Source organism: Lacerta agilis, chromosome 6 (assembly GCF_009819535.1).
Source record: "Lacerta agilis isolate rLacAgi1 chromosome 6, rLacAgi1.pri, whole genome shotgun sequence".
Classification (NCBI taxonomy): Eukaryota; Metazoa; Chordata; class Lepidosauria; order Squamata; family Lacertidae; genus Lacerta; species Lacerta agilis.
In genome coordinates this window covers 37,193,295-37,219,355 of record NC_046317.1, presented here as the reverse complement: position 1 = coordinate 37,219,355, position 26,061 = coordinate 37,193,295, and the positions used below count along the sequence as shown (strand labels likewise).

At 41.5% G+C, this 26,061-nt stretch overlaps 1 protein-coding gene across 9 annotated transcripts in view; it reads right to left on the bottom strand.

Moving 5' to 3' along the window:
- DAB1 (DAB adaptor protein 1) overlaps nucleotides 1–26,061 on the bottom strand; it is a 561,275-nt gene that overhangs the window by 456,074 nt on the left and 79,140 nt on the right. The gene's annotated exons all lie outside the window — the stretch shown is intronic.

The window sequence follows — 26,061 nt, the reverse complement described above, 5'->3', positions numbered from 1 at the left end:
TTTGTGCTGTTGGGAATGCAGTGGTGGTAGTAGTAAGAGCATAAGGTGAGCCTGCTGGATCAGGCCAATGGCTAGAGTCCAGCATCCTGTTCTCACAGTGGCCAACCAGATGCCTGTGAGAAGGCCAAAAGCGGGATATGAGGCCAAATCGGGTCCTCCATTAAAAGAGGGCACGTGTTGCGGTGTGACCTGCAACCCAACCCAGTGTTGTGGTGGTAATTGGAAATCAAGACCACAACCCCTGTTAGGTTGGTCTCGCATTGCTGGCGTGAAATCTGGCCAATGGGGCGTCGTAAAATGCAGCAATGCGGGACCTATTTAAGCCCATGCGAGGCTGCTGAGCTTCCTCTTTGGGGCCTAACGCATTGGAACACCCACCCACCGCTCCCTATATTTAGGGCTTGCGTTGACCTTGCTATGCTGCCATGTGACATTTGTCGTTGGGACAGGGGCATGGTAGGAATTTTCCCCACTTGGTTGATTGGCTGGTGCCATTTGGGTTTCGCCTGCCATGTAGCAACTAGTCACAACTTGTAAGTTGCGGATAGGCTCTGGTTCAGGTGATAGGCGTGGCACGTGATGTGGCCACGCCTATGGAAATGCAGGATATTCTGGTACAGGAATCCAGGGACTCAATGTCTTGTCAGTCCCTGAAAGGGGTCCGGCCAGTGGCCAAGTCCCGGGGACATCAGAACGGCTGATTGGTGAACCTTCCATCAGCTGTCCCTGGTGTTCATCCTTGGCTGTCCCATGAACATGGCTCTGGGATAGGGCTGCCTGCACGGGTGCAGGGAGATAGTCGAACCAGAACCTATGCAACCACTCACTTTGTTATAATCAATAAAGTTGTGGCCCAAAATCTGCCAAAAACCAAACCAAATATCTGAGTCATGTGTGAATTTATTTTGGGGAAGGTTAAAGGTCTAAACACGCAACAGCCATCTCCTTGCTTGTGGTTCCCAGCAGCTGGTATTCAGAAGCATCATACAAAGCCTCTGGCGCTGGTTGGATTAAAATCAGAGAGGTAGAAAAACCCCTAGCTACCATTGTATTGGATTCTCAAATAATACAGAGGAGGCAGGATGGGTATAGGGAAGGAAAACAGAAACATTGGACAGAAGTGAGCTGGGACCTGAAAGCACCCAGGCAGAAAAGAGCAAGGAGCCTAAGAGAAGCAATAAATCTCAGGTGGGAAAGTGATGATGGTTATGATGATGATGCTTTTGTTTGTGTAAAATATTTTGATTTTTAGTATGCAGTGGTGCTGTTCAATATTCATCGCATACTGACATAATGATTTCCTTCTTGTTATTTCAACTTTTACTGCAGGGAAATGAGACCACGTCATAGTGACTTGAGCAATGTCACCTCTCCTAATGACTTAGCTGAGCTTTCAGCTGCAGCCCTCTGGTCCCAAATTTAATGCTCCGTATTCTGGAACAGACCAGCTGTGTGCCAAGAAAGCTTCTCATTGACTTCAGCGCAGCTGTAGACTCATCCCCATGTGTCGACTTCCAAGTATAAATTCAGCTACGCCTTAAACTCATTTATGATACCACTTCATCATCCACTAAGCTTTTCCATGTTCCAATAACTCTCTTTCCTTGGCTCCTAACATTTTCAGAGTAATCAAAGAGACAATTCATTCAAGGCATTAATATTTGCTCACTACAAAGAGGAACTTGCAGGATCATAATTCACCTGGATTCCACGTGGCTGAGTGTGTTCAGTATGATACTGTTGGTTACTCATGCATGGACTTGGGTGTAATAATACAAAACCGACTGTGCATGGGTAAGCAAAACTTCATCAAAATAAGATTTCTTCCTGACTGCTATTGGTTTTCAGACATTTACAAATGAGAGGGCATACCTGAATTTGTTTCCTATAGAAGAAGCTCAACTGTGTTCACATTCTCTGCTTTATTAAAGAAAAGAAAAATCTCTAGTGCAACAATGCAGCTTGTCTCTCAGTATAAATTACTGGCCAATGCATATCTTCAGCTGAAGATGCACAAGCAGACAATTTGTCACATCAACATGCACAAACTGTTGCATGCATAAATTGACCTGTATTTTTGCCCACCAAACCTCTTCAGCACTACAGAATTTTGGAATGGTAACAAGTCCTACAAATAACTGGCATTTTCAATACACAACCGTGCTGACAGCTATGGCTATTTTAAGGCAGGATAAATAGGGCAGCCTAGTGACTGTGCCTGTACATTTAAGAGGTCTAGGAGAGTGAGAAATTGACACCAACAGATGCTTTTGTGAAGCTTATGCTTTTCGTTTTAAAAACTAAAGGCATAGGCTAGGATAAGAAATTTGATTCTAGTAGAGGCAGCATTCATTAAGCAGAATTAAGGATCCTGCCAGCAACAGGAGTGCTACTCTCTCTGATACCCGCCTCCTCCTCCTGCTTCTTGACACTCTCAAAAACTGGTTTGGGAGATTGGGGGATCCTGTGGAGGAGCATTGTGATACAGGGTTTACCAATGAAAATTTCATCCCCCACCTTCCACTGGTAAAGTGTTCTCCTGGATCTCAGTCCCATCAGCAGCCAGGAGGCTCCCTTCCATTCATGAAGCCCTAGTCTCCAAGCTTGAACTTGGCAGCTCTGTTCCTCTAAAACAACTAAATTGTAAATTAATGCCTCTATTCTTTTTGCAAAACATTCAGACACACCAATGCTTAACCATTCTGATGATCCTTATCTATTCGGTGAGGGTGCTTTAGTCATGTGACATCTTACACTACACTACATGAATGTAAAGTGAAACATTGTGTATCACATGACTGTATAACAAAAATGGCTGTTGATTGAATCATCAGTGGTTAAGAAGAAAACTGACCCTGAAACCTATCTAGCACATTCAAATGAATTATTTGTATAAAAGAGGAAACCAATAATCTAATCAAAAACAAATAAGTGATGCAACATGGCTTTTACACAAACATTTTAGTTCTACTTATGCTAAAGTGGCGGTGGACTATTCATGACCTGTTTTCTAGAGTAGGCAGTTTTGCTAACTGCCTTATTTCACAGTTCTGCAGTAGGGTCTTCATGCAAGCCCTTGAGTGCACAGTTCTGCAAGAGAAAGAAAAGCAGTGACTTCCTAGCTGTGAAGAGGCCTATGGTGCATCTCTCCAACCTCCAGGGATGCAAAAAATACTACATTCCCTAGTGTTTTTCTTTCTGCATCACTGAGAAATGTGCAGTCCGTAATAATTTAAGAGTGAATTTTCAATTAGATACATTATTTATGGGGTACCTAGGAAACATATAATTTCTTGCTACCTTGTGGGAGAACTCCATTTGAAACACATGCACTATGGGGCTGCAGGGCCCAATCGTGTCGCAAAGCCAGTGATAAATAATCAGCTGCACATAGAAAATGAATGCACAGCTACTGCAGTATTAATATTCATTAGAGTTTCGTGGAAAAGCCCTTGTGAATATTAGGGGGGTGGTAAGCTAGCAATGCTGTTTAGGATGCAGGTTCAATAATCTGATGTCTGAAATAGAGTACGGCAGACCACAGGCATGGGTTAGAGGCAAAGACCTGATTTTCCCATTATTTCACTCCCCAAGCAGCAGCGATGTCAAAGCTAATCTAAAGGTTACTTTCCTGCCAAAAGGAATGTTAAAATGACAACCTCAGTTCTAAAAAAAAATGGGCCATTCTGAGCCATCTCTGGAAGAAGCTATCCAACTGTTAGACAAACACCTGAGATTAGCTTTCATGGTAGCTCACCTAGTTTCATTCTCAAAGTAACATTGGTTTCTATAGTGGGACATCTGGTCCCACAGTGGGAAAGTGATGGATTCTAACCATGGGATGCCACTAGTTTGAGGAAAATTGCCAGCACGGAGTCCTGTTTCACTTTCCATTGTTGTTATTTTGAAGGGACTTGTAGGAAATTAAGTGCTGGGCATTTTGCCATCCAGAACCGTATTTGACGTGAAAAATCGTTCCTTGTCACCTATCGCTCTGTGCAATTAATCATCACTAGGAAAAGATAGGGCACTAGTTCCTTTCAAAGTGACACAAATGCATAACTATTTAAAGCCCACTGGACAAATTGGTGCCCTGGTCTAATATGGCCTTCTCTTCCAATTCATACTCAGGAACAAAATCAACACATAGTGAACAGCTAATCTGTCATCCGTGAAGAAGTCACATGGGGCTTAGCAGTGACTAAAGTGATACACAGTGACTATACCTTCACCAAATTGTTGTTGTTGTTGTTACCTGTTAGTCTCTTGTTACACAACACGTTTACCAGGCAACTGACAACATATTTAAATGTAATAGCAAAAAATGCATGAACACATGATAATAAAAAACAAATGTACATGTAACACATTTACACAAAAACACATGCAAATCATTAAAAACAATGCAAAAAAGTAGGACAACATCAGTGTAGTCTATCAAAAGCCTGGTGAGAAGGATGTAAATTATTACCTAGCACTGAAAAGATTTAAGCACCAGCCAGAGCTCACTAGCAGACTAGTTCTATTAAAAGAGCTATTCTTGGCCAGGACTAACATCAGTTACAAATGAAACACCCTAAAAACAAAACAAAACAAAACAAAACAAAAAACTAGAAAAACCCAACTAGTGTGCTGAAAATATTTAGATTATTTAATTATATTTTTTATCCCATTTTGTTAAAGAGCAAAAGAGCAACATTCTAAATGTCATGGCAGTATTAAAAAGAAACATGAAAAAGTGAAAGTTATTTTCAATAAGCTTAGAAAATAGAAGTGGGGCTGAATCTGTACAGTTCTTATTTCTTGATTTCTTCTGGCTTCCATGTTGTCTAACTGAACAGAGGGCACAATCAAGGTTTGAGGCGTCCTTTTGCACAAGATGCTCTTGTGGGCTTCTTCCCCCCTGTCCCTGCTTCTGCTCCTTAGCTCTAGGGGGCTTACCTGGTGGTTAGATCATTGGGTTCCACCTAGCTTAGCATTTTCTCTGGGGTTTTAGACTGGAATCTTTCCCAATGCTACCTGGAGATGCCAGGCATTGAACCTGAGATCTTCTGCATCCAAAGCACTGGGCTGCCACTGAGGGACATAGCTCCTCTTTTGTGCAATGTAGAACTGCTCTGGGGCATTATGAGGATTTCTTTTAAAAAAAACACCAAAAAAAAACAAAAAAAACCAGGAGCTGTCATGTTAATTTCCCCCAAAGCCCTAGAATTATAGTACTTCAGAGCATTTTAGGAAATTTGAATAGCAGATCTAAGCCACCCTTTGTTCACCAGAGCAAGGACCCAGACATATACTAGGACACTGGACAGGGCCCCGCCAGGTCACTGGTGTCTCCACAGAGTACACCCTCTTCACTCTTCACTTTTCACTTATCTTCAAACCCAAATGGAGAAAGTGGCTAGGGAGACATTTTTTCTCTCCCTCTCTTCTTATTATTGGAATTCAGGGACATCCAATCAATCAAAACATTGGAAGATTTAGGGCAAACAAGAGGACATATTTCTCCACACAGTGATTAGTTAAACTAAGGCATTTGCTCCTACAAGATTTCGTGATAGCCGCCAACTTGGACAAATTCATGTTCGGATAAGGCTATCAACGGATACGAGCCACAATAGCTATGTTGGAGGGAGTAATGCTTCAAAATAGCTTGAAAACACAGGAAGGGGGAGTGCTCTTGTGGTCATGTGCTGCTTGAGTGTTTGGGTGGCCTCCGTGTTTGCAGGATGCTGGACTAGATGGTCTGATTGAGCAGGCTCTTCTTATGTTTTAAAAGTTTTATTGGTTTTATCTTTCTTTATCATGATGGATTTAATGCTTTTGTTTGTGTGTTTTAGTCACGCCCCCCCCCCACCTGAATCTGTACATGATTTGTAAAATTGCCATACCCCGCAAGTGGGTTTATAAATTTTATAATTTAAAAAATCTGCTTGTCCACTTTGAGAACAGGATCTAGATGAGTGTGATCCAGCAGGGCTCTTTTAATATATATATTTTAATGTCATTTACTCAGCTCCTGAACTACCTATGTCCTACCCACACTTCTTTTCCCACCAAGATCCCAGAAGCCATGCAGATAGGTGTGTACAGGATTGCCAAGTTACCTTACTCACTCAAAATGACACTGGGAAGCACAGATAAAAAGGACATGCTCACAACATACAAGAGTCAGCATCAGTGAATATGGTACTGTTCTCTCAGTATGCAAGGATTTTTATTCACGGAACTGCTCTCTCATGCACTACAGTTAGCAATGCTCCTAATGTATTAGCAGTAGGTTATAACCGCTGCTAATAATTATTGCATTCCCTGGGGCAAATCATGTGCATGTTCCGCACAGGAATTAACAGCACCAGTATTATACCACTAGCACCCCAAGTATTGACAAAAAGTGTCCATGTGTGTAAGGTCTTTGAGACACTGTTCCGCTGGTCCACATCAATCATCAGTTCAGTTTGGCACCAAGTTCTCTGTAAATGCTCCAGTGCACAGTGCCAGCCTGAAGGATACATAAAAGAAACAGCAAAGTTTCTGGAAAGAAGCCGCTAAAGCTGTTAGCTAAAATTGATTATGTTTGGTGTAAGAGGGGGAAGACTGCAAAACGCGTTTCGTTTGTTTATACAGCAAAAATTCTCGCCATCCTGTGATCAGTACTCAGTTTATAAAAACACAAATCCTCTAATCTGTTATAAATGGGAGACAAAGGCCCTCACTAATCCAGGTGTTAAAACAGATTGCATTGCTGCCAATTAGATTGGACTCTATGACACAAGGTATATAAGGAGATGAGAGCTATACCTCGGGTAATAAACCTCCACCCAGCTGTCAACACTAGAAGCAAACAACAAAAACCCCCTCTGTGATCTGTTGGAAAGTGCTAAGATGCTTGCCATGGTATTAGTGGATGACTTTGCAGCCAGTGGATTGGAATAACAGCTTGAATGGTTTCCAAAATAAAGAATTAAGTGGCTTAATATTGTTCTAGGATTGTTTTTTTTTTTAAAGAGCACATTTCTTCTTGATAATATTTTCATAGCACACTGATTTAAGGTTTGATTATTTAAAAGCATTAATAAACCACAGGATTAATAAATACCAAAAGAAACAGTGGGGAAACAATGCCCATTTGGGAAATGAGAGTAGCACTTTTCAATCAGTCAGCAGTGTAGACTAGACTGAACACAAACATGGTGGGAGAAGCAACACTGCAGTGGTCCAGACATGTTAAATCCACTCTGTAAGAATCAAACCCTATAGAGGTACAAATGGGCTGTATGGGGTTTTAGAGGAGGAGGAGTACTTCTGGTGCAGGACACAATGTGATCCTTCTGGGCTAGTTTGCCCACCATTGGCCCCCACCCTGCACTCAGCTCTCACCTGTGGTTCCTAGAAGCTGTCAGCCACACCCTGGGACATGACTTTAACTGGCTGGCTAAACCAGGTAAGGGTAGCTGAGGGGACACAAACCCTTGGTGACTTAAGGACTTCCTCTGCATGCAAAATAGGCTCTGGTGGATTGAGCAGACAAGACCAACTGTGGGCCCAACAGTCAAGAAGGCGGTTTCTGCATGTCCCGTAGAGGGAAGTGAGGTGCAGATGGGGCTCACCCACCTGAGAAAGTAGGTCATCTAGGACTTCACCCCTGAAGGTGCACTCCATTGTCTCTTCCCACCACCACCACCTCCACCCTGCTTGTTCAGTTATCTGAAGAGCCCTTTAATAACCTCCCAACAATAGATCACTTTCAGCCATGAATGTGTACACATTCATAGGAATAGTCATATATCAGATATAATGCAGTCAGGTTAAGCACTCCCCCCCCCCACACACAACTGAGCTCAGTTGTTGAGAGGCTGCAATCAAAATCACCATGCTGGGGATGACCGTGGCAACAGTCTTCCAGCATTGTGTTCTGTGTTCCACCTGCTGAACATGTGAGTGGGCAGAAGTACCACCAGCAGGATTCCCACTGGTGATAAGCTATGGGAATCCAGAAAATGGAGCATTCAGGGGAGAGGCTCAGCCATCCTGGGATCCATTGATGCCAACATCAAACAACAAAATTCATTTAGTAAGTAAAAGTACTATGGGTGACTTTCTATGAAAAACTGAAAGCACTCTTCCTGGTGGCTTTTTCTTTGCCAGCGTCCTTGGCAAATTAAATCTTTCATTTTGTGTTTATCACACTTCTTTTATCTTTATTTATGGAGACTTCTGGAAAGGGAAGGAGCCAAAACTTCACTTTCGTAAGAACAGAGATCATGAAATTTTAGAAGAGTCAGTTCAGGCGAGGAGTGGGGGGAGGAATGCTTTCAGCTTCTACTGTAAATTCTAGGCTATAAATTACTTCAAACTCTTTTTCAGTAATCTGTCTGTGCTATATTAAAGGTTTATATTTTAAAACCAGACAAAATGGAAGAAATGTCAAGATCCCTACGTAAACAAACAGGCCCAAGAAACTGTCCTAGAAATTTAATGAAAAAGTCTAAAGGACTCTGTCTTTATTTATGTATCCTGGCACTGTGGAGACACCAAGAATTACTACATAGCAGCATTGGGAAAAGATCAAGAAATTGGATACTGAAGGTATTATGTTTATGCTGCTTCATGCACATTCTGTGATACCTGGTGTCACAATGACCACAATTCAGCAGATAACTTTAGCATACAGTGGTACCTCTAGTTACGAGCTTAATTCGTTCCGTTCTGAACCTGAAACCGTTCTTAACCTGAGGTATCACTTTAGCTAATGGGGCCTCCCGCTGCCGCTGCCACCACCACACGATTTCTGTTCTCATCCTGAGGTAAAGTTCTTAACCCGAGGTACTACTTCCGGGTTAGCAGAGTCTGTAACCCGAAGTGTTTGTAACCCAAGGTACCACTGTATATGAAATCTGAAGGCCTTATTAATACTCAAGAATCACACTTTTTATTTATATTCCTGTGATGTGGGTGCTAATGAATGGACAACAAAAGTTGTACTGTGAGCCCTCAAGGTTGCAAGATGACTTTTACTTCAAGGCTTGAAAGATAAGCACCCATCGTCTGCTACTCAGTGGTCTTTAAGATCTCAGTGTCCTTTCTATGTTTAAACGTATACCTTATAATCATCAATCTCTTTCACATACTTATTTGGATATACAGATTGCCTGTATTAGTATATGTGTGTAAGTTGGGATTGATGAATTAAAATGAAAAGCAAGGCAAATCTTGGGAACTGTGCACACCCCTACTATGCATATGAGACGTAATAGGTTCTATGCACATAAAAGGCTCTGTGTGCAGGCTATGATTACGTGGCATCTCCTCACATTTTATCTAGGAAACTGGCTGTTCAAAATGGACCTCTGCACATTGAATTTATGCATAGGCCCTATTCAAATGTTACATCCTCATGTGAAGGGCAGATGCACTAGAAGGCAAAGATGCAAGACATTCTCCCTTTCCCTCCTCATTCATGTTATCCAGTCTCTTCTAGAGATTTGTTTGGGGAAGTTCTAACACAACCCCTCATTGTCCAAGTTTTCTATGCAGCTTGATTATTTAACAAATCGAGGCATCATAATCCATCCCAAAGAAGTATAGCACAGAAGGATACATAAATCTGTACTGGCTATGTTGATACACTCTGCATAAAATACAGAAATAATAAGTAGATCATTGCCATGAGACAACATTGTGTCAAGCCTCCTCATGGTAGAAAAAGGTCATCGACCCTAAGATTTTTTTTCTTTAAAAAAAAAAAAGTAATAATGAAATGAATCAGTTCAGTTTGCTAATCCTATCCATCGCTTTCTGTTTCCACTGTCAGAATGGCTTCCATCAAAGCTATTCTTTCTTTTAAAATAAATCAATTGATTTTAACCAGAGTTCACCAGTTCAAACTGTTTTCATATTCATTGGTGAATTAGCTCAATGGGTTTTGAGCATGACATTTGCAGACTCTTCACATTTTTATTGGCAACATTTATGCAGCTAAAAGAAGAGGTATGAGGAAGATTCCATGGAGATAATGCACCTCTTTCCAGAGTAAAACAGAGACTGACAAATGGCAAGTTCAGTTAAGTGAGCCTGACAACAACCATGATATTACCAAATCTCAACTCCTTTCCTTTTCTTCCCCCCACCCAATATCTCTCCTGCAGAAGAGTGAAAAGTGAAAAGAAATGAGAACCATTCCAAATGTCACATTTGGTACTCACTGATTGACCTTTTAAAGGGATTATATGAGCATCTACGCATGGGAATGGTTTATGGGTATTGTTCTCCCATGTAGTTTCTCTAGGGATGAATTTCCTGAACAGGAGACAAATCTATGACCCAGGTCACAGCTGTGTTCAGGAAATGTAGCAGCCTTCCATAATGTTTCTACATATAAACACCTTATACACACTCAAATGTGCATAGATGGCAGCAAGAACACAGCAGCTGCCACCTGCTGTCCTCATGTTCACATGCATGTCTGTGTGTAAAACTTGCACACAAGAAGGGAATTATGTGCAACCTAGGACAATCACAGTCCCATTCATTGTATAGCTTCATAGGGAATAAAAGAGATATCCATTCAGTTTGCATTTTAATGTGAACCTATCAAATTTGCACTTCCTGAACCAATGCGGCTATTCTTCAAAATCCACTCTTCTCTGAATTTAGCATTGCAGTTCTTCAAGCTAAAATGTATATAAAAATGTACATTAGAGGTAAGTGGTCACACAAAGGTGAAGTGGTGAAAATAATGAACAAGAATGCAATTTATTAGGGGAAACTGCTTGCACAAATGTAAGTACCACTTGTGTGTGTTAGGAGAAATGTACACACATTTTAATGGACTTGCTTTAAAAAAAAAAAAGGCAAGCTGATGCAGAAATGAGGTGAATTGGAAAATGAGAACATGTGAGGAACTGAAATGGACAGATACTTTCAGCCCTAGTATACAGGCCTAGGTGTGGACATGCATATGCCAGTTCCAGAGAAACATCCATGTGGCAAGGCAGAGTTGGGACATGTGTGTTGCAGTACTGATGCTATGACCTCTGGAAGGAAAAGGTGAATGAAAATCTCATTGGCTTGGCCTTGAGTATAGCTACACCAGTTCTCCTGTGTCCTTTTCTACTAACGTAAGAACTCCTTACTTCTGACAAGAAGAAACTTCAGGTGGTATGAAAACTATTTACCAGATCTCTAACCGCATATCAGAGTGCTCATTGCAAAATGTTCCAACATAGTTATGCTCACATACAAAGATGAGTCCTCATGTTCAAGGAAATCACAGTGGATCTGAATCTATGGAGTGCTAGGACATGTAATGCCTACTCTTATCCTCTAGTTTCACCCAGGACTGCCATGTTTTTCAAAGCTCTGTCCATAAGAATATAATAATACAGATCTCTCTCTCTCTCTCTCGATCTCTCTCTCTCTCTGTGTGCCTGTCTGTCTGTCTGTCTCTTGTTACCTCTTATGTCTTCAGTGTTCTTAAGAATTCTGGCTGTGAAATCAAATTGTTTGGCTAGCCACTTATTGCTATGTCTCAGCGTTCCTTAGCCGCAACATGGAACCAAAGTCCTCCACCTGGTATACATGCAGTATGCGTGTGTGATATGTATTTTGGCTTCCCATGTAGTGTAGGATGTGCCTCAGTGCCTTTGCATATGGACCCATCTGCTTACATGTAGATTTAGTTTTCCTTTATCCTTGAGGCACATTGTGCTGGTCTACCTTTGTCTATCAGGCCATAATGCTGGGCCCACTTGCTGGTTTCTGTCCCTAGTACCTCACTCTGATGCACAGAAACACCCCCATTTTCATCTATGAAATATCAAAGGGCATGGCATTTGCTTATGTGAGCCAGCTCTTACTGTAGATAGCCTTGAGCAACTTGTTTCAGATTATTTTTCTATCTCTACCAAGTGCCAGTTCACTTCCCACTCTAAAACAACCCAGAGAGGACACAAGCTTGGAGTCAGAATATTTCTTCCTTCTCATTTCTGTTGACTGCCGAAGCCTATAGTATGGTCTTCCTAATTAGTTTCAAAACTTAAAATAGGAGGGAGATAGAGGGAAATGCATTATGCTGCTCAGAATCCCCTGCTTCAGTTTCTAGGAAACATCAAGAAGTTTTGCAAAAAGGTTTCTGTAGGACAAAGCTGCCCCAGGGCAGCTGTGACACATTATCAGGCTGTTTATTCAGTTGTTCTAGCACACTTGAGATGCTACACAGCATGGGGTGACATGTCTGCTACCTATGAAAAACAAAGAACCTTCTCTATTCTAGCTGTCACCTATCTCTTGATGAGGGGGAAAAATAGCAACTTGTAGCATTACAGTTCTTCTCAAAAGGCAAGAGGTTTCAAGTAAGTGTTTGCAGGCACACCAGCTCTATTTAAACATTCATCTTGGTGGCATGGTATCTATATATTTCCTTGCTTCTTGTTTTGTCTTTTACTGTAGAAGTATGGTAGATCTGTGACACAGCTGACCTTGCTAAAACAACTAAAATCTCCACTGCCTCACATGAACAGAAACAGCCTGTGTTTTACTAAGCTGAAAAAATGGGCAGAACATTAGTTGACATTTACTCTCTGCGTGGGTGAGAACTGTGGCAGTAATGACCACTATAGACCCAAAATGCCAGTAAAAGATAAATCTAGATGAATTGCTAACTGATGGACATGTGGGAACTGCTAGATTGTGGTGCTTGGAATGAGACTGGGTGGGGTGCATCATTTGAAGGAGGGATGGAGCACATCCAGTCAGGGGTGCCTCATCAGAAAACAGCTGTATTGATAGGCTGTTGAAAGCCCCTCCCTAACTAGGACCAGGACATCAAGCATATGCTCTTCTCCTGAGGTCTGATCCCACCTATGCAACTATAGGTCATGATGTCCATTATGACCAAGCCATGCTTCTACAGAAGCTGTCACAAGCTAAAAGTGCTTGATGTATTGCTGGTTTGGGGAGGGAAAGGATGGAAGGCAAAAGACACAGCCCTAACCTGTAAGCAATCTTACACCAGCAAGCAAGGACCAATTTTTTGTTAGGACAATCAACTACTTTCAAGTCTTGTCCCATATTTTCTGATGTTTGGTCATGGGAAGCAGGCATGTTTATTGTAAGGAAACACGCTAGATTTTCAGTTTGGTGCACAAGCCAAATGAGCAACAAATTCTGCCTGTCTCTCTTTCTTCACAACTTAGAAAGCTCATTTGCATATCACCAGGGTTTTTTTTTATCCTATTCCTTAAACTGCTAACATTTTCAAAATTCAGTATGAACTATCAAAGTTGTAAGATTATCTTGGTACGCAGACAGTTTTGGGCCAGTGGAATATATACAGCTGGCAGCAAAGCTCAAGTCTGGTGATATCACCTCCCCCTCCCCCATGCTGGCTCTGTAAAGAACATACAGGTATGTATTCGCACTTAGGGTGGGAGTGTCACCCAGTGAAATCTTTTTGGGAGCCAAACTGAGGTGACTGTATCAAGCGGTGGGATCCAGCAGGAATGGCAGATCCTGCTGCCAAGGCTGTGGTGCCGTGTGCTCTTACAGAGTAGGGGGAGACCATCACCAAGGCCTGCTATTTGCCAAGAGGCTGCTGTGTGGTGATGTCATACGGGACCTTCACCACCTTCACTGGTTCTGTTTTAAATGAGAGGTAGAGCTGATGAACACTCAGCCCAGACCTCCCGATGATCTCTCCCAGCGGTTTCATATAGATGTTAAAATACATGGGGGAGAGGACAGAGCCCTGAAGCATTCCACAAGTGAGGAACCAGGGCTCTGAACACTTGTCCCCTGACACCACTTTCTGGATGTAGCCCAGGAGAAGGTAGCAGAATCACTGCATAACAGTGTTCCCAACTCACAGCCCCCCCCCATATGCTCCAGGGGTATACCATGGTCAATGGTATCAAAAGCTGCTGAGAGATCCAGCAGAACCAGGAAACTGTTTTCACCTCTGCCCATAGCCCACCACAGATCACTAACCAGTACAACCAGGGAAATTTCAATCCCATAGTCTAATCTGGTCCATAGCTATTTCTGCAAAAAGGTGTATTAGAGGCCAAACAAGTCATTTTCAATTACCTGGCATATATTAATGATGATAACAATGTTGAAACACCTCCTGTGAAATATGTTATTAGAAATGCTTAGAAACTTAATAAATAGGGTTGCCATACGTCTGGAATTTCCTGGACATATCCAGATTAAAATCTGGTCACAGTGTAGTTTTTGCCTTGGCATATATATATATATATATATATATATATATATATATATATATATATATATATATGATTTATTTATAAATATCAGGATGGTCTCCTCAAGGTCTTATAATAGGGTTGCCATATTTCAAACAGTGAAAATCCAGACAGAAATGTTGTTGAGCTGCTTTTTTATTATATATATTTTTTAAAAAATTACTATCCCCCAACACTAGCAGTTAATTTTTTCAAGAGATGATGAATAAAACAATTCAAATTTGTTTGTGCACATGCAAGTTTAACATTAATTGTAATTCAGTTGACAGTTGTGAGAAAATTGGTAAAGTACCCATTGTGTTACTGTAGTTAGAGTTTATGCAATGCAGCAAGAGAAGTCCCAATGCTAACAACTGGCCTACAGTGGTACCTCGGGTTACATACGCTTCAGGTTACATACTCCACTAACCCAGAAATAACGCTTCAGGTTAAGAACTTTGCTTCAGCCTTCCAGCGGCTGACGCCATTATGGGTGGTCGTGGGATGCTTCGGCTGCGAAGCACCCAGTTCATTCCGGGGGTTAGGAGCCCTGCAGCCGCATAGCGGGGCTCCGGTTGGGGTGCGGGAAGAGCGTTCCGCACCCTGGGCTCCCCGGCTGTGCCCGTTGTGGCTCCGAACCCTTCCCCCGCACCCCCTGTAAAGGGGGAGTGGGGGTGAAGGGACGACGGAGCCGGGCTATAGGGGACATGCCCCAACCGGGATGGAAATGCGGCGGCTAAGCCTGTGATGAGCGTCTAAGTTCTACCTGTCATTAAGGAGCTGATAAGAACCCAGAGGCTGTGAGTAATTGATTGACTCTTTGTTTTCCTGGAACGCTCTGGGGGAAAGAAGAAAGGCAGCCCGCCTCCCTCCCTTCGGCTGGGGAAAGAAATTAACTCTTTAAGTGACTGCTGCCACAACAATCAATAGAAAGTATTTGGAATTTGGAAACTGAGTCTGTTGAGATCTCCCTTCGGGGGTTAACTGGGGGAAAAATATCTCCGCTTGAAGTTTTGGTCTTTATACTCCGGCTTCGGAGAAATGGCGGCGACTTGGTGTGTCGTGGGAAAAATTTGAAACAAAGGAAGGAAGAGACAGGAACTGAAATCTGACACTCACCCTCTCTCTTAAAATGCTGGACTTCGCGCTCACACTGGCATCGAACTCAGATTTAAAGGATGAGGAAAAGCTCACTATCTTGCAGATGGAATTGCTTAATCGGAAACTACAAGTCTTGAGTGGAATTATTCATAAAAAAGATCTACTTTCCACAGAGGAGGCTTTTCAAAAGTTCTACACAATGGAATCATGCCTTGGCAAAGAGCTGGGAGGGGCGTTTGAAAGATGGTCTGAGATGGCTGGGCAAATCCGGGAAAAGCAACTGGAAATGGGAAAACTTACAATATCCAGACCCCGAGGTGGCAGCTCGGGGGCAAGGGACATGGAATTAGAATTTTTACAAGAAGAAGAAGCAAAAGAAACGGAGGAGCCCAGAATGCAGATGAGAAACGCCCTGAGGCTCGATGCGGGGTTTGTTGTGGATGCTGCCTGGATCTGTGGACACTTGGAGGAAGACAATGGGAGATTTGGCGCTGAAGAAAGACAGAAAAAGACAATGGATAGAGGGGGAGTGGGTTGAAGTATTAAATGTATAATCTAAATGGTCTGCCATGGTATCCGAAGTCGGAGTGTGAAGTCTGTTAATGATAAGTTTATTTTAAATAAGTAAGGAGATATTGAATTTTAAGTTAAAAGCAGCATGATAAAGGACAGAAGAAATAAGTTTAGCTATAAGAATATTTGGTTATGATTTAAGGTATAATGCAAAGATTGAGATAAGTATGTTTTCTTTTTTTTTTAAGTAAAGTTAAATTTTTTACAGAGAAAAGTTGTTAAGGAAATAGTATATTGAATTAAAACCGAAGGTGAAAAGGCGGGGGAAGTCAAGCGTCAAGATTCAGAACTAGAAATTTTTTTTTGTAAGGTTACAAATAAGAAAAAGAATCCTGACTTTATGTGTATTTGTATTTGTTTTTGTATTTGTAGGTGTGGGGTTGGGTTTGTGTTATATTATGAAAATGCTAATAAATTCTGTTTAAAAAAAAAAAAGAACTTTGCTTCAGGATAAGAACAGAAATCGTGCTATGGCGGCGCAGCGGCAGCGGCAGGTCCCATTAGCTAAAGTGGTGCTTCAGGTTAAGAACAGTATCAGGTTAAGAATGGACCTCCGGAACGAATTAAGTACGTAACCAGAGGTACCACTGTACTGATGAATTACACAGTAAAAAGCAAAATCTTATTACCAGGAAGAAATAGGCAAGATCAATGCAAATAAGTTCACTGAATATTAAAATTGAATTCAGTGATATAAAACCGGGGGGGGGGGTAACATTAGCAGGTTTTCATATGAGATTACAGAAGTGACCAGAATATTCTTAATCAAACCTAAAAAAAAAAAAGTTAGCTTTCAATGCCACCCTGCATTAAGCAGTTTTATCATGTGCATTATTGCCTATTTTTAACAGTAAATCTTATTGGAAACCCTCATTAGACAGATGCTTGGATTGAAAATAGACCTATTTGATTCAGCGATTCCTTGGTTCCAAAAATCATGCTTGCAATGGAAAGCATTATATTAAAGCCTCTAAGGAGGCCATTTAGTTTCTAAACATTTAGATGCCATTTGGTGCTTTAAGGTCACTTATGCAATTCCCGTTAGAACAGTTATTTTGTATGGCATCTGGAACCAAACATTAAAAACCATCTGAGGATGTTCCTGCATCAAAGATCCTCTTGGTATCAATAAATCAAATAACGGTCAGATCCTATGCTGAACTGTTTTCCCAAACAGATTTGCTGAAGGTTATATTGTTTGGGGTTTGTTTGTTTGTTTGCTTGCTTGCTTGCTTGCTTTTCATCCTGTTGACTGTTTTTACTGTTTTTATACTGTAGTATTTTAATGTGTTTTTTGTTTTGTTTTAAAGACAAGTAATTTAATGTCTTACAAAGACAGTGATTTAGTGTCTCTGTTTTAAATTACTTACAGTAAGTTTAACTTTCTGTAAGCTGAACAAGGGACCTGTGGAAACTTGGGGTAAATAGCAGACACACTTCACCCTCTCCCCTGGAGACAAATGTAGATCCTCACTCAATGTATAGTTGAAGCTCCTCTTAGTCCTTTGCAACAAATGGGAAACTGCATTGGTACAACCATTTTATATTGGATAATGGCCAAGCACTGCAGCTAGTGAGTCCTCAGAGTCCTTCCCAAAAGAGGGCCCGAAAAGATATTATTTTCAAGGACTGTGTTTTTCAGTGTATCCAGCCTAGGAGTTTATCATTAAAATGAAGAAGTATGGCCAAATACGACCAGCTCTGACATAGCTGGCATCTCCTGGGACTGTTTACTGTGAATAGTGGACTCAGCAATACTCTTCATAGAAACTCTCATTACCGTATTTTTTGCTCCATAAGACGCACTTTTTTCCTCCTGAAAAGTAAGGGGAAATGTCTGTGCGTCTTATGGAGCGAATGCATGGTCCCTGGAGCCAAATTGCCCAGGGGGGAAAGGCAGATCCTGCTTTTTCTGTTTTAGAAAGAGCTAAAGGCTAACAAGAGGGAAAGAGAGTGTTGAAAGGAACCCGCTCAACAGCTGATTGCAGGAGATCGGGGAGGGAGATAAGGGAGCTAGCTCCCTTCCTGCCCCGCCCAGGCCCCTTGCACAGTAGGATCCTGGGAAATTGAGGATCCTGGGAAATTGAGTTTTTCAGCCATTTGGGGCTGTATGTTACTTTTCCTCTTGCTTTCTATTACTTGCTGATGCTTACTGGTTTGCTTTCTTCTTGCTTCCTATTACCTACTGGTGCTTACTGGTTTGTACTGGTTTGCTTTCCTCTTGCTTTCTATTACTTGCTGGTGCTTACTGGTCTGTACTGGTTTGTACTGGTGCTTACTGGTTTGTACTGGTTCGCTTTCCTCTTGCTTCCTATTGCTTGCTGGTGCATACTGGTTTCTACTGGTGCTTACTGGTCTGTACTGGTTTGTACTGGTGCTTACTGGTTTGTACTGGTTTGCGTTCCTCTTGCTTCCTATTGCTTGCTGGTGCATACTGGTTTCTACTGGGGCTTACTGGTCTGTACTGGTTTGTACTGGTTCGTATTCCTCTTGCTTCCTATTGCTTGCTGGTGCGTACTGGTTTCTACTGGTGCTTACTGGTCTGTACTGGTTTCTACTGGTGCTTACTGGTTTGTACGGGTTTGCTTTCCTCTTGCTTCCTATTACTTGCTGGTGCGTACTGGCTTCTACTGGTGCTTACTGGTCTGTACTGGTGCTTACTGTTTTGTAAGCAATGCTTTTCCCCCTTTGCAAAAGCTGCACAAATCTGAACTGATCCTTTGCAAAAAAAAAGCTGTAAAACTTTGAGCTGATTCTCAAAAAAACCATGGGTTTTAGAGGAGGAAAACCAGAAAAATATTTTTTCCCTTGTTTCCTCCTCTAAAAACGAGGTGCGCCCTATGGTCCGAAGCGCCCTATGGAGTGAAAAATACAGTAAGTGCAAAGCAGCCTTAGGGAAGGGTCGTAGCTCAATGGCAGATCATGTGCTTCCATGCAGAGCGTCCCTGGTTGAATTCCTGGCATCTCTAGCCATGGGTGGGAATGTCCCCTCCCTGGAAGCTGAGAGAGCCATTGGTCTATAGTCAGTGCAGTCAGTACTGAGCTAGACAGACCAATGGTCTGACTTGCTAGAAGGCAGGGAATTTAGAAACTAAGGTAGCCAGGTATCCCACTTTACAGAGCACAGCCCTCTGTCTTAAGGGCTGTTCAGTCCTAGTCCCATTTAAATATTAAGACAAATAAGAAGAGAGAGCCTTGAAGCAGCCTATCCATTTATCACACTGACAGCAGGTGGAGCTGGCATAGTAACCTGGTGACAGTCCTTCCCACTGTGGTGAGATTCCCCCTACCTCATTTAAATTATAGTAATTATATCTCAATATATGTGAGTGTAAGCATATGCAAATCTTCTTTTGTCCTTTTTGGAGGCAATGCGTAAGTGGCCACTCTATTAGGGACAGTGTCTTTGCATCTAATGTGCAGGTTTTTAAACATAAAAATAGTATCAGCCAGGGTCCGCTGAGGATGAATGGGATCACAGCAGGTGTGGAATTTAACTCTGCTGCTGAGAGAAGAAGTGGAATATCTCCTCCAGATGAAAATATTTGCTTCAAAAAAAGAGATTTTTCTTCAGGACAGCAGCAAGATAGGAAAGGTGTATTTAAAGCATGTTTAAGGCAAATGCCTTACCCCAAAGAATCCTGGGAATTTTACCACTCAGAGCTACAGTTCCCAGCACATTTAACAAACTGTAGTTCCCATAATTCTTTGGGGAAGCCATGTGCTTTAAATGTATGGTGTAAATCCAAACTCTTCTTAAATGTGTAAAACTAAGCAAATTAGGCTTCCATTCAATACCGTTCAATGAGTTCTATTGAACTCATCTAGGCTTGCTTCTGAGCAGACATGTATAGGATTGTGCTGTTAGTTAATTGAGACTATTGTCATAAGAATTGGTATAATTATACAGCAGGAAGATGAAATGGAAAGGGGAGCTGTCAAGATTTCTTAACTGCAAAGTGCTTGATACCTGTAGACAGAAGTGCATATATGAGAGTATATAAGCATTCAGCCACTGGATAAGTCCTCTATTTTGGGAAACTTTAAAAATACATTTCTACCCTTCCTTTCTGTCCTTAAACAAACAAAAAGCCTCCAAGGTGGTTGATAATGCTCAGTTAAAAACATTTCACTATATTTAAATACATCAAGAGCTGTCAGACATCTAGTATAAAATGTACAATAATATTTTGCACCATGTTTTCTAGGGAAAGGTCTGGGCTTTTGAGGTCCTTGTCTGAGCAGTTCTCTCTTTTTTTTTGTCCCAGTGCTTTCCCTGGAAAACCTCGTGTTTTACTGCTTAATTGGAGCAACCAGCAATCGGGCATTCTGTGGATTACCATTTGCTCTGATTCAGTAATAAAAAGTTGGTTTTGCTGAAGAAAGCACTGGGAGGAGGGGGGGGGGGGAAACTGCTCAAACACAGACCTGGAAAGTCTAGACCTCTGCCTGGAAAGCATGGTGTAAAGCAGGCTCCCTCAAACTCAGCCCTCCAGATGTTTTTGGCCTACAGCTCCCATGATCCCTAGCTAGCAGGACCAGTGGTCAGGGATGATGGGAATTGTAGTCTCAAAACATCTGGAGGGACGAGTTTGAGGAAGCCTGGTGTAAAGGTACACGAGCCCTAAATTACAAACACAAACTAAGTGGGTGGCCCAAAGAATCCTAAATATTCTAGAGGTCCAAAATTCATATAAATGGAAATTCTGTTTGTGCAGGTTCACAATAGTCACGTGAAGAACGAATGGTGCACAGCCAGAAATACCCTTGGACGACTCCCACTGAAATGAATGGAAGCTGTGCAGGGGACTGCAGAGTGAGTTCTCATAATGAGAAGATTTGGATAATTTCGCAAGTCCTGTTAGCTATGTAAGAGATGAGACAAACACCAAATTTTCTTTACTGGAAAGTCAATTCTTGCCATAGATCATATAGTTAATTAGCATTGTTTGCATGTCCATGTTCCTGTGTATAGCAGGATAAACAGTGGGGAGAAGAATCAATGCTGAACCAATGGGCACTACATCATGTCCTTAGTACTGACAGTACAGATTAAGAGCCGTGTATAAGCAGCAATTTACAATGGACAGTAACAGGTGTATTGCGCAAAATCAAGAAAGGAGCAGGAAGAGAGGAGAGCAGTTTATAAAAATCCACACAGCGCAGGAGGAGTATGGGAAAAGTATGACCAGCTTTCATCCATGGGTGTTAGATGACCCCGAGCAGCATGAGTAACAATTACCACATTGAAGTCTGCATTAAATCCAGTCCCCTTGCTACATTTCAGGTTATAATTTGTGTTGCACACCTCATTGCCATGAAGTGTTTGTTATCAAAGTGCTGATATACAAGTGGAAAGCATTCTGCCTAATGAGGATGTGTATATTTGCTAGGATCCCCAGGAGGTTCCCCTAAATGAGGTGCTCACTTCAATGAAACTATTATGGTAATTAATACAAGCACTAAATAGAGCCTGCTACTGAAAGAAAAATAAACAGAACTCAGAGAGACGCAGACATGATGGGAGAATTTCCCCCCTGCAAATATGGAGGAATGCAAAGTACGTTCAGGGCAGATGCATCAAAACAAAACAGGGGGGAAATGGGTGAGAGAAACAAATAAATGGTGCACTTTTCTGTTCAGACAGATCAAAGCAGAGCAAATGTTGGAAGCATTCTCTCTCTCTCTCTCTCTCTCTCTCTCTCTCTCTCTCGTGTGTGTGAGTAAACACGAGGCAAGTTTTCAGCTGTCTTTTGCAAAAAGTGTGTAGGAATTATATGATGCCGCCTTAGACAATGAATATTCCTAGTCCTACCAGGGGACCTTGCAGATCTCCAGAAAAAATGGAAGGAAGGAGACCACCAGAAGCAAGAGTGGGGGGGGGGGAGTGAAGGCGGAGGAAGAGAAAACAGGAACAAAGCAAAGAGGTGAGCAGAAGGAAAAGAACTGGATTGAGATGGGGGAAGAGGGGGTAAACAGGTAAACAGGTAGAAAGAAAGGGAAAGGGGAGGCAAACAAAACAAAGATTTTCTATTACTGCACTTAGAGGGTGCAAGAGTGTAACAAGTGGAATACTACTGACCAAGGAACAGCACCCTACAGACTCCTCCGTTGTTGGCCAACGACTTCTTGGCAGGGGAAGATGGGAAAGACTGTTGTCACCATACCCACAAGTGTGTCACCTGAGCAAACTGGCTTACTTTGCCTGCTTGTGGTACTAGCCAACTTTGTCCTTAAATTGAGGGAAATTGTTGGATTGGGGCAAGTTACAGAACCCAAGTCTCATAAGATGATTTACACACACATTTGCAAGGCGCAACACACCAAAACAGCACAAGCCTTTCTTTGGTTTAATGCCCATGTTAGCCTCTTTAAAAACCTCAAAAACTGACTCAGTGCTTATTATAGCATTCCCTGCTGTGAAATAAGGTTCTCTTCCCATTAATTTTATTAGCCATTCTTGGACTTTGTCAAACAGTAGCTTTTTGTTACAGCTTTGTCAATAAATTGGAGTTTCAAAATTATATACAGCATTATTATACCTGCTTTTCTCTGGCATTATTTTAAAATAATGAACCAACAGCAACTATTGGAGAAAAAAAACAATTCAGTATTACTAAGGTACTTCGCTTTATCACAGCATGAACAATCCTTTTTAAAGAGATGAACTGCCCCCCTTTACAATGTAGTAGAGAAAATGCACTCATTATCCAAGGTAATAAGGACTTCAAATAGCACTAGAGTTGTGATATTCCACCTCTTCTAATGCCAGGGCAAGGGGCTCTAATCCGCATGTTATCAAAGTTCCTTGTTATTTATGCAAATCACTTAGTAGGTTGTAAAAAAAAAAAAGGGAGAGGTTAATTTTCTCCATTTCCCATTCCAAATAATTCCTTTCAGACTTTCTTTTTAGGAAGGAATTGGAGATTAGATTTTCTTAGACACTTCTGCATTTGATGTGCATTTGAACTATCAAAGGCTAAAATAAATTAAGAAAATTATATATTAGAAGTATTTTAAGCCTGCAATTCTGTGCATACTTTCCAAAAAGTAAACCCTACTTAACACAGTGGGCCTCACTTCTGATCAAACAGGTATAAGATTCCACTCTTAATCTAAAAGTAACCCTTAACTGACTTGGAAAAGTTGCAATATTCATAATCACCTGTCCTTTCCTTTCACTTTTTTTAATTAACCACAGGTTTTTTTTAAAGGAATGATAGCAAAATGCACCTGTTTTATGAATGAGTACCCTAGTTTACATGCATTACCATGTTACTTGAAGAGTTGAAACAACAAAGGGCAAACACTGCTTAGGAATTCTGAAATCTTGGGAGCAATTTACCAACCAATCACACCCTATAGACAATTCTTTCAGAGGCTAATTGGGACCTGTATCAGAGGTACCACATCCGTATGTAAAACATTTACTAAGAGAGAAGTAGAATTTACTTGCAGAAGAGGCAATATGTTCTGAAAACTATGGAAACTGTTTATACAGAATGTGTGAGGGGACAGCAGCTTTGTGTGACATGTGGCGTATGTCTCTGTGAAAAGGAAAAAAAGTGACATACTCAGGCTCTTCAGCCAAAGCATGGCAGATTGGAATATTGCTTTCAGCTGAACACCAGACAAGGTGCCACAGATTGTTCAACCAAATGAGCCTATGGAATATTACTATTATCTAACATAGATTGGGTGAACACGGCAAAGCCAACAATATATGCTGCAAGCTTTGTTTTCAAATGGCTGCAAACCTACTTTTCAGAGATTCTGGTACCCTTTTGGACCAGAACTTGACTGCCTGGTAAGAAATTAGGGGGTTATTTTGGCACTCCATGCTAAAGATAAAGACTACTCATTCTAAATTAGCTGAATGGGAAATACTAAAAGGAGAGAAAAAGAGGAAATTAGGAACATACAGTTCTACAACAGAAGCTAGAGTTTTAAAAGTTGTCAATTCTTCCTACAGATTGTACCAAAACAGCACAAGGTCACCTCCTCAGTTCTTCACTATTCAAGAGAGACATGACAACAACATGCATCAGGAAGATGACATCACATGGCAGGACAGAGTTTCAAACAAATATGTGCTTTCCCAAACCCACATTGCCAGCATGTCCATACTCCTGTCTCAGCGACGTCTTCGCTGGCTTGGTCATGTGCACAGAATGTAACTCTGATTTACAAAGATGTCTGCAAATGTGACATGAAGCCTGGCAACATCAATCCCGCCCTGTGGGAATCTCTTGCAGATGACCACAGTGAATGGAGACAGGCAGTCAGGTCATGCACCCATAACAGTGACCAGAGGAGGAATGACTGCTGGGAGAAGCACAGAGAGAAGAAGTGCCATGGTGCATCAGCAGCAGCACAACTAGATGCATTCATGTGCTCCCAGCTGCAACAAAACATGTCTCTCCTGTATCCCTGTAACTCTTCAATGGTTTGACTTCACCCCCAGAGATGCGCTCCTGCATTGTCTCCTGAGACAAGACGGATGCCAACAACTGTATTCTCCAACAGGTCACTGACACAATAATAGTGCATTAGTGGTAGATTCATGTTGGCTGTCAGCATATCAGTCTGCTTTTTATTAGTTGTGTTTCAATACTTCCCCAGTTGCCATCATGTGATATAGAGCAACAAAACAGGGACATTAGCCCCCCACTCCCACATTTATGGTGTAAAAATTTACAGGATTTCAGCAGGACATTACTGGATACACATCAACTGGGAATGAGGTAGCTTGTCTGCCTCGAAAACTTTGCAGGTGCAAACAGTACTGAAATCCGGATCATTTAGAACTGCCCTGATCCCATCATGAGTGCAAATCATAATGGATAGGCAATCCAATGAATCTCTGGAGAGTTCTATGAACTTGCTTCCTTACATGCAGTACACCATTCCTGAACAAATGCTGGTGGCTCTTCCCCCATATCCGTTATCCATTTTTTGTCCATTTACATATAGTGATATGAGTTAGTGTAGGGTTCCTTACAAGTACTAAAAATAATGGAGTGAGGAAGAAGCATGTATTTAATTCTTTTACAAGTGTTAGCATATGCCTCTGAAAGGAGCGAGGGACATAGGGGAATAGGGAGAGATCACATATGAGACTCACAGGCGGACGTGGCTCTGAGCTACATTCTTTATGGCAGGAGAGAAACAATGAGGGATTCAAATCTCACTTGCACTGCCCATGTTTCCTTTCATCAGCTTTGGTTTCCTTTTTCAATTCATTATTGTCTCTCAGAATCATCAACATGCTATCGTTCTTTCAGGCTGCCTGACAAGTGTCAGAAGGAACAGTCCATCCAGCTTGTTAGCAGTCTGAAGTGGGTATTCATTAGGCGGCTTATGATAGCTTTGCTTGCAGCCTTCCATCCCCCCCTCAGCACCTTTAACCATCCTATGGACCTAACTTAAATTGGCCCTGCTTGCTGGGCTACAGAGCAAATGAACAGTGGAGAAGGAGAAGGGGCAGTGTCGTCTGCGTAAAGGGACTACAAGAAAGGAGTTGTTAAGTAAATGGGAAGCAGAAGCAGCCTGTGAGAGAATGGTTTTGATATGCATTATTGTATCTGCCATTTTTATATATATAAAAAATACATTTCTTGCAAACTTGCTAACAATTTTGTGCTTCCCTTTTCAATTTCCACTGGCAAAAACTGCACCGATGCAATGCCCGTTTTTGTAACTCCCTCCTCAGAGGAACCCATGAAAGCCCAACATTAGTATTCTGGAAGCCATTTCTATTTAAACAACACTTTGGAGAATTTTAGTGGCTGTTTCTGTGTTTTATTGTACCAGTTTAATTGTTCTGGTGAGTTTAAATTAGATTGTATGTTATTTTTATCCTGTTAGCCATATTGGTGGGGGGAATTTTCATTCTTCATTTGTAAAACAAATATAAATAGTAGAAATAAACACACACAATAAAAGGTCATTTCTCTCACCCCACTTCCCTTAAACATTCTCTTTTCTCAATTTAACTGGATAATGGCTATAGTTTAGTATAGCTGATTGCCTAAATATTCCTATTCACGTGAGGGTAGCAAAGACTCACGAGGCCATTTTCTAAATCAAACTTATCCAGCCTTTGACTTTATTCTCTTTTCCAATCCAATATAAATAGTTTCAC